This window comes from Mus musculus, chromosome X (assembly GCF_000001635.26).
Source record: "Mus musculus strain C57BL/6J chromosome X, GRCm38.p6 C57BL/6J".
Taxonomy (NCBI): domain Eukaryota; kingdom Metazoa; phylum Chordata; class Mammalia; order Rodentia; family Muridae; genus Mus; species Mus musculus.
This window is the reverse complement of record NC_000086.7, coordinates 64,938,025-64,945,302: the sequence shown is the minus strand read 5'-3', so window position 1 is coordinate 64,945,302 and position 7,278 is coordinate 64,938,025. Positions and strand designations below refer to the sequence as shown.

The window sequence follows — 7,278 nt, the reverse complement described above, 5'->3', positions numbered from 1 at the left end:
TTCATCTGAAGGTTGCTAGATGAATACTGGCTTCCAGGCAGCTAGGGTGAGGGTCTTATATTCCACACCCACAGTGCCATGCCTACTCCAACTGGACCACACCTACTCCAACAAGGTCACACCTACTCCAACAGGGCCACACCTTCTAACAGTGCCACTCCCTGGCAGAGCATATACAAATCATCAGTTTCCAAATTTCATCCCTGTAGCAGGTCTCAGTAACACATTTCTCTTGTGCTGCCAAATAGGGTCTTTATTGAATACAATCCCAATCATGAACCACAGAGGTTGGTGCTGGGCAATTCAAAAGTAAGTCTTCTTTATCTTCATTGGCTGTCCCACACCGAATGCAATATTCTTCTAGTAAGTAGCCAGTGAGGATCTACAGTTTTTTTAGCACACTCAAATCTTCACTTGGGCACTCATCTTCACCATGTTTTTCTTTTTCCTCTTCCTCTTCCTCATTTTCCTCTTCAGGCCTCATGCAGTACCACACCTCCCTGGGAACCTGAATATTCTGGGCATCCAGCTGATGACAAGCCTGTTGGGTTCTTTACAGGTCTCCTTTGAGCCTCATTTTGTCCAGCTTACTCTCAGTCGCATCTGAAACTGCTCAGCGGCCTTTGCTTCATTTTGTTTTTTTTTACGTGAAATTTTTTCCTGTAGTTTTCCAGCCTCTCCTCTGCTTTCCATTTTAATAATGACTGGTGGCCTATGCCACTTTTTCCTGTTTTGACATTGAGAGGAATTGGTTCAACAATACCATCTCCATTCTTACTTTTTTTAATTAGATATTTTCTTTATTTACATTTCAAATGTTATCCCCTTTCCTGGTTTCCCCTCCAAACACCCCACCTGCTCCCCCCTTCCTCTGCTCACCAACTCACCCATTCCAGCTTCCCTGTCCTGTCATTCCCCTACACTGGGGCATCGAGCCTATCCACTCTTGCATCCCATCTTTTGGAGCAAAGCGAACCCTTTGGTTTTACAGATGAGTGCATTCTTCAACCCGATGTCTTTCCTGCTCTTCTTCTTTCAAGCTCTTCTGCTTGTTTCTCAGATTAGCTTGCTATTGCTTTTCTTCTTTTGGACAGGCTTCTCAGATCTGCCTCAGCATTGGCACACAAGGTCTGACGTCTTCTTGAACATTAATAGAGGAGTCCGACATATAGTCCTGGTCTTCTACTTAGCTCATGAACAGCCCAGTAGATATGAATAATTAGTTCCTGTTGTAGATAGCCCTGGGACTAATTATATTTAATGTTAAATCTGTTCTTCTGTGAGGGTCTGTGAACAAGGAATGAGTCAGCGCTCAGGGGATTTCCTGTAAACCTGCTTCCCACCTTAATTTGTAAAATAAAGGAGAGCTGATGATTGGGCAGATAAAAGGGAAGGTAGAGCAGAAAGGGGGAGAGAGAAGAAGGAGAAAATAGAGAAGGGAGAGGATGCAGAGGAGGAGGAAGACAAAGATGAAGAAAAGTGGAGCAGAAGCACATGGCCTAGAGAAACAACAAGTTCTAAGGGGTCTCATAAGCTGTGGAAGATGGTAGTGTAATGGTAGATCTGCCCAATCTAGGAGCACAGCATGTAATCATATTAACTGTGTTGTGTTTTCACTGCCGGGGCATATTTGGGAGGAGATTTACTGGAACAATTTCTACTTTAAAGCTGGGGAAATTGAGGCTCAATCTGGCTAAATAATTTGTTCACAAGCACAAAGAATACAGGTCTTGGTGATCTTGTTTTGATGGGGCATAGCTGATCTATGATGGGCAGTCATAGCCAACTTGCACCAAACTCTGTCATTCTCCAGGGCTTCTGAACACCCTTAAATCAGAGCTTTACTGCCCTGATCCAGTTCGGCTGAGGGTGAGCTGTGCATGACTGAGTTTACTTTTTAAAAATTGTAGTCTATTTGTGTGAACAGAGGTATCTCACTAAACCTGAAGTTCATTTTTTTTAACTAGAATAGCTGGCCAACACACCCTACTGACCCTCCTGTCTTTATGTGGTCACAGCTTTACTTTATATGGGTGCAGAGTGTGTGAGCTCAGGTCCTCGTGCTTACACATGATACATTTGAACCCACTAAGCTGTCTACACAGCTCACAACCATTTTTGTACTAGATTTTTATCTCAGTAGTCATCATTCTTCACAATATAATTCTATAGCTCAGTCTTGCAGTGTCATCCCTTACTATTGCTCTGTGTATACTTGCTCTTACCAAATAAGCCATTCATTCCCTTTATTGAAAACATTGCATGTGTGTGTGTGTGTGTGTGTGTGTGTGTGTGTGTGTGTGTGTGTGTAATTTGCTTATACTATCACATATACTTGAATTCTTGGCTCTTCACTTGAAGTAATGTTTTTTTTTTTTTTTTAACCTAATTGCCTAGGAAAACATTCCCGATTACCACAAGCTGTGTGTGCTTCATTCATTGTTTAGGCCATCAGAAAATGATGTTTTTCATATTTTCTCTTTAAACTGTAGAGTGAAATTTATAACTTATTACTTTGGTTATTTAAATTATTTGTCCCTATATTTGCTTATTCAATTACATCTCAAGCTCACTGCTTCTCCCATTTAGTCATTCAGTATATACCTTTAAATATAGATAGACTGTTGCTACTGTAGTAGCAACCTGTCAAGGTTAGGTTTGGAAGAAGCACATAGTTTCTGGCTAGGAGAACTAATATGGATTGAAACTAACATTTTCTTTGATATTAGAAAATATTTAAAACTAAAATATATACTGATCTCTCCCAAGTTAAGCATAAGATATTGACTTTTGGTAATGGCTATATTTGAGCATGTGCTCTTAATCTTGTGTTCATAAAAAAAAGTATAATGTAAAGTGAAGAAAAGTACCAGAAAAAACATCAGTCTATAGTTTTCAAGATATCTCTCCATTTTATAGTTTCTCAAAGAGCTATCCTTTTGAATAAAAACACAGAAACGGATTTTATTTATAATTCTGGTGACAATATTTAATCCTATCAAAGTCAGCCTTCCCAAGTGTAGGGTTGTTAGAGAGTGCCTCATCAAAATTAGAACTCAATTTTTGAATCTTAATAAGGAGAGAGATTGATTCTAGAGACATGTATATCATAAATATATAGGATGAAGATATAGTTCATTGAATTGTCATTGCTTTAAGAAATAGTTAAATCTGTATACTTACTGAACATATATTGGGAAAATTAAGGTGAGATAAACAATATTTCTAAATAAATATTTATAGATTTATAGATTGACTATAGATAGATAGATAGATAGATAGATAGATAGATAGATAGATAGATGGATAGATAGGTAGAATCTGATGTCCAAGCTAATACAAATTCTTTAAGATACAAGTGTCTCTGCTCAAAGAACTATATGTGTGGGAGATAGAGATAAGAGGGAAGAAAATCAGGGTTTAATGTTATTTTATAAAGTACATCAGGATGAGATGGAAGTTTGATCTATTGAGTATGGTTTCTTGAAACAATGTAACCATGATCAATGATAACAGTGGTTATGAATATTAATTATCAGCTATTCAGTATATTTCATGTCACCAAAAACAAAACCTCAAGAAACTAAAGTTTTCATATTATGATAGTTTTGATATTATTTACTATAAGATCTTTGACAGTACACAATAATAAAGATTTAGTTTATCTAAAATAATATATGGAAAGTGACATGTATAATTTGAAATAGTATTATAAATGATACACACTTTCTTCTTTAAGTATAGCATAAACATAACAATGTTTTTTTTTTTATATCATGATTAATGAAAGGTAATGGCAATCTCAGTAGATTCCTTTCACAGATCTTTAAAATATTCTTTCTGATTGTTGTCTATAAAATCTTCTTTATTATCTTTGTGCAAAACTTATAAAAGCTATAGCCAAAGACAAAGCCATCTTATATTATGATCCCAAAGCACAGTTGCTTAGAGACTTAAAATAGAAAGTAATTTCAAGTGAGCTCATCCAAGCTTTAGCCTACGCAGTTCCTTTTTTTGCACAAAATGACTTGGCTAACATTCCAACCAAGGACCATAAACCAGCAGTGTGCATAGACACTGAGAATAAAGATATATTTAGATAGATTGCATGGATTGCAGAGGACCAGACCATCTGTCTTTAACACAGTAGAATGTCATTTTTATTCCAGTCAAAGGCCAGGATTTTCCAGCAATGTTCTGTAGTTAAAGATACAAAAAAAGTAATTTAACAATTAGATGTGTATGCCATTCACAGAAAAGCCAAATGCATCTGTGTTTCTAATTATTACACAATATTATGAACTGAAAGATGTAGTTATAATTTCAAAAATAATGTCTTAGAATTTTTCCATTTATCCTCCTTCACAATATGTTAGTGTTGCTATTCTAAACATACTGGTCTGTCAGGAGCTGTTACCATGTCTACCTCTTACCCTGGAGAGTGAGTTTCTCCAGAATGTGGAATATCTTTTTATTTCCTCTTTCTCCATGTTGCACAGTAGTTAGGATGTGATCTACAAATACTTGTGAATTTCTGTTGAATGAAATTCATATTATAGAATACAAGTTGGTACTCTTTGCTTCATGGAAATAGTTTAAGAAATAATATAGGTGGGTTGGCTGGCTAACTTTAACTAGAATGTTATTCTTTAAAGATGTCTTTTCCTCTATAATTAGAGTTCACAAATGAAGTAGGACACCAACAGAATCATTGAATGTTCCATTGCTTTTCATTTCTACTTCAGACTCACTTCAGAAATTTGCAGTTGTTGCATGCTAAATGCAAAAATATCCACCAATAAGTAAGAGTGGGTTTTCCAATGAAACATGACATCAAAGAGGGATCTTTCACTCAAATTAATTGCTGAATTTAATTTCACAATTATAACCAAATCAATTAAAAACCATTATAGCTGTTATTTTGAGTTCAATCATTGTGATGTATCTTTCACTGAAGTGATGAAAAAATGTGTAACGTTTAGCCATGATATTCATAATCCTTTGCTCCTTTGAAAGGACTTACTGAAAAAAAAATTTTACTGACTACTTGAGGGAAGTTGTAAGATATACAAAGAACCTTAGATGGTAATAATGTAACAAAACCTGTGAAAAAGTGTAAGATTTGCGTAAGGTATGTGTAATATTAATAAAAGGACATTGTTTATGTGATGAATAGTTAGTGATTTTACCATGAAAAAACTATTAAAAATGTTCACCAATTACCAGATAATTATATTTAAGTATATATGTGATGGTGACATAATACTTTTTTTCTCTAGGGCTGCCAATGTAGTTTAGTTTGGAGAGTTCTTGCCTGCAATGCACAATGCTCTGGATTCAATACCCAGCCCTACAAACACTGGGAATTGTAGTGTTGTCTTATAAACCTGGTACATGGGAGATAGAAGCAGGAAGATAAAAAGTTCAAGATCATTCTCAGGCACATAATTCACTAACCAAAAATATATTAAATGATCATTAAATCATGTTGTCTTAATAGTATATTTTGTAAAAGTAACTTTTATTCTGCAGATGTAATTGACATCTCAGAAGCTAAATGATGAATAAGATCATCCTACTACCTTGTCCTGATCTCTGATGGCTGGTTCAACTCAGCTGCTCTGGCTCAAACTTCTTTCCAAGCTAACTGATTCAAACTAGCTTCTCCTTGTAGCCTCCCCCAGGCTTGAGTAGACTGGCTCTGGCCTTGCTGCCACTGAGAATGAGACCACCTGGGGTAAAGCTTTCAGACCTGGACCTAGATGGCTCTATTGTTCTGTTATCTGCTGCTGCTCTTCTCCAAGACACTGCTACCTGCTGAGAGTCCCTTGAAATATCAGGGAGACCAAGCAACCCAGTAATTAACACCTACTTGCCAAAACAGTTCTTTCAGATAGATCACCTACAGGCTATAGACAGGCATCAAGAATGGATCTGCGGGAGATGGGCTTTCCGTTTATATAAGCACAGATTATTAGTATACTTTGGGGCTTTGATCAGAATATTGTCTTGGCCTTGTCTTTTCTCTATTCTCTTTCAGCCTCAGCCTGCCTTTCAGGAGTACCCGGTTCCTGGCTTCTAAATAGATTGCTCTGCTTAGTAAAACTGCCTCTGAATTCCAAGAACTTAACTGCACTAACTACATGGAACTGCACTGAGCTCCACTCAAACTGCTCTACACTCAAATGAACTTAGCAGAACTGACTGACATTTTCTTTCTACAGTGCTCTTTGTAGTTGCCTCTCTTTCCTGTCCTTTGGCAAGAGAGTTGAGTGTATCCTATCTCTGACTCACTCTGTCAAACCTTTCTCTGATTCATCACATTGTCTGCCCCTCAATTAGATATCACTTTCACTTATGATTGCTTCTTTCTATTAACTAACCTTACCTATACTGTTTGTGATTAAAAGTGGGTACTAAGGGTGTGTCCATATTCCACCCAAAGAGATTAAACTCTATAGCCTGTCTGCATTCCGGAGGCATCACACAGACCTAAAAGGTCTTTGGATGTGATCCCTAACCAGAAAAGCCATGTTGTTGGATCAAAATTTCTCTACAGAATATAAATCAAATAAATACTTATAAGCAAGCCTAATATTTTGTGGTCAAAATATATCACAAGTGAAAGACCCACAACGTGAGGACTCCCCCACGTTCTGACTCAGGAGAGGCGACACCCCAAAATCACCAACGAGAAAACGGTCTTGTTGCAAATTGCAAGAGGATTTTTATTCAAGAGCGCTCTCGGGCCCACGGTCATACACCACGCAGGGGTAGAGGACTGTGGCGCCCCGAGTAGCTGAGTTAGGGGGTATTTAAAGGAGAAAAACCACAACTCAAGGAGGTGGGAAGGGCGTTGTTGGAAAATACCAAAAAATACCAGATAAGAGTCACAAGGAAGTACAAAGTCACAGGTGTCACAAGGAATACCTGGTAATTGTTAACTCTCAAGACAGTTTCTAAGAGCCCCTAACAATAGCACATTTGCATTGCAGCTTCCGGTAATGGCCAGGGTGACTTTCTTTGAATGAATACTCCTTGAACTCAGGAAGTGGGTGGGTGGAGGAATGTCACTATCTGTTTTATGATTAGCATACCTTGGAGCACTGAGTTTACTACTCTTTCATTCCCCCCTTCTTCTTGTTAGTAGTTCTAATCTTAGAACTAGATACTATCTTTTTCCTGACATACTTGATCCTTTATGGCATGGTACTGTTGTCTCAAAACTAAAAGCCGCACTGCACTAATTTTTGTTCTAATAAGGGTGACTTGCCTATT

The 7,278-nt window shown here is 37.4% G+C and overlaps 1 pseudogene; it reads right to left on the bottom strand.

Annotated features, from left to right (window-relative positions):
- On the bottom strand, positions 252-1,227 carry Gm14673 (predicted gene 14673; annotated as a pseudogene).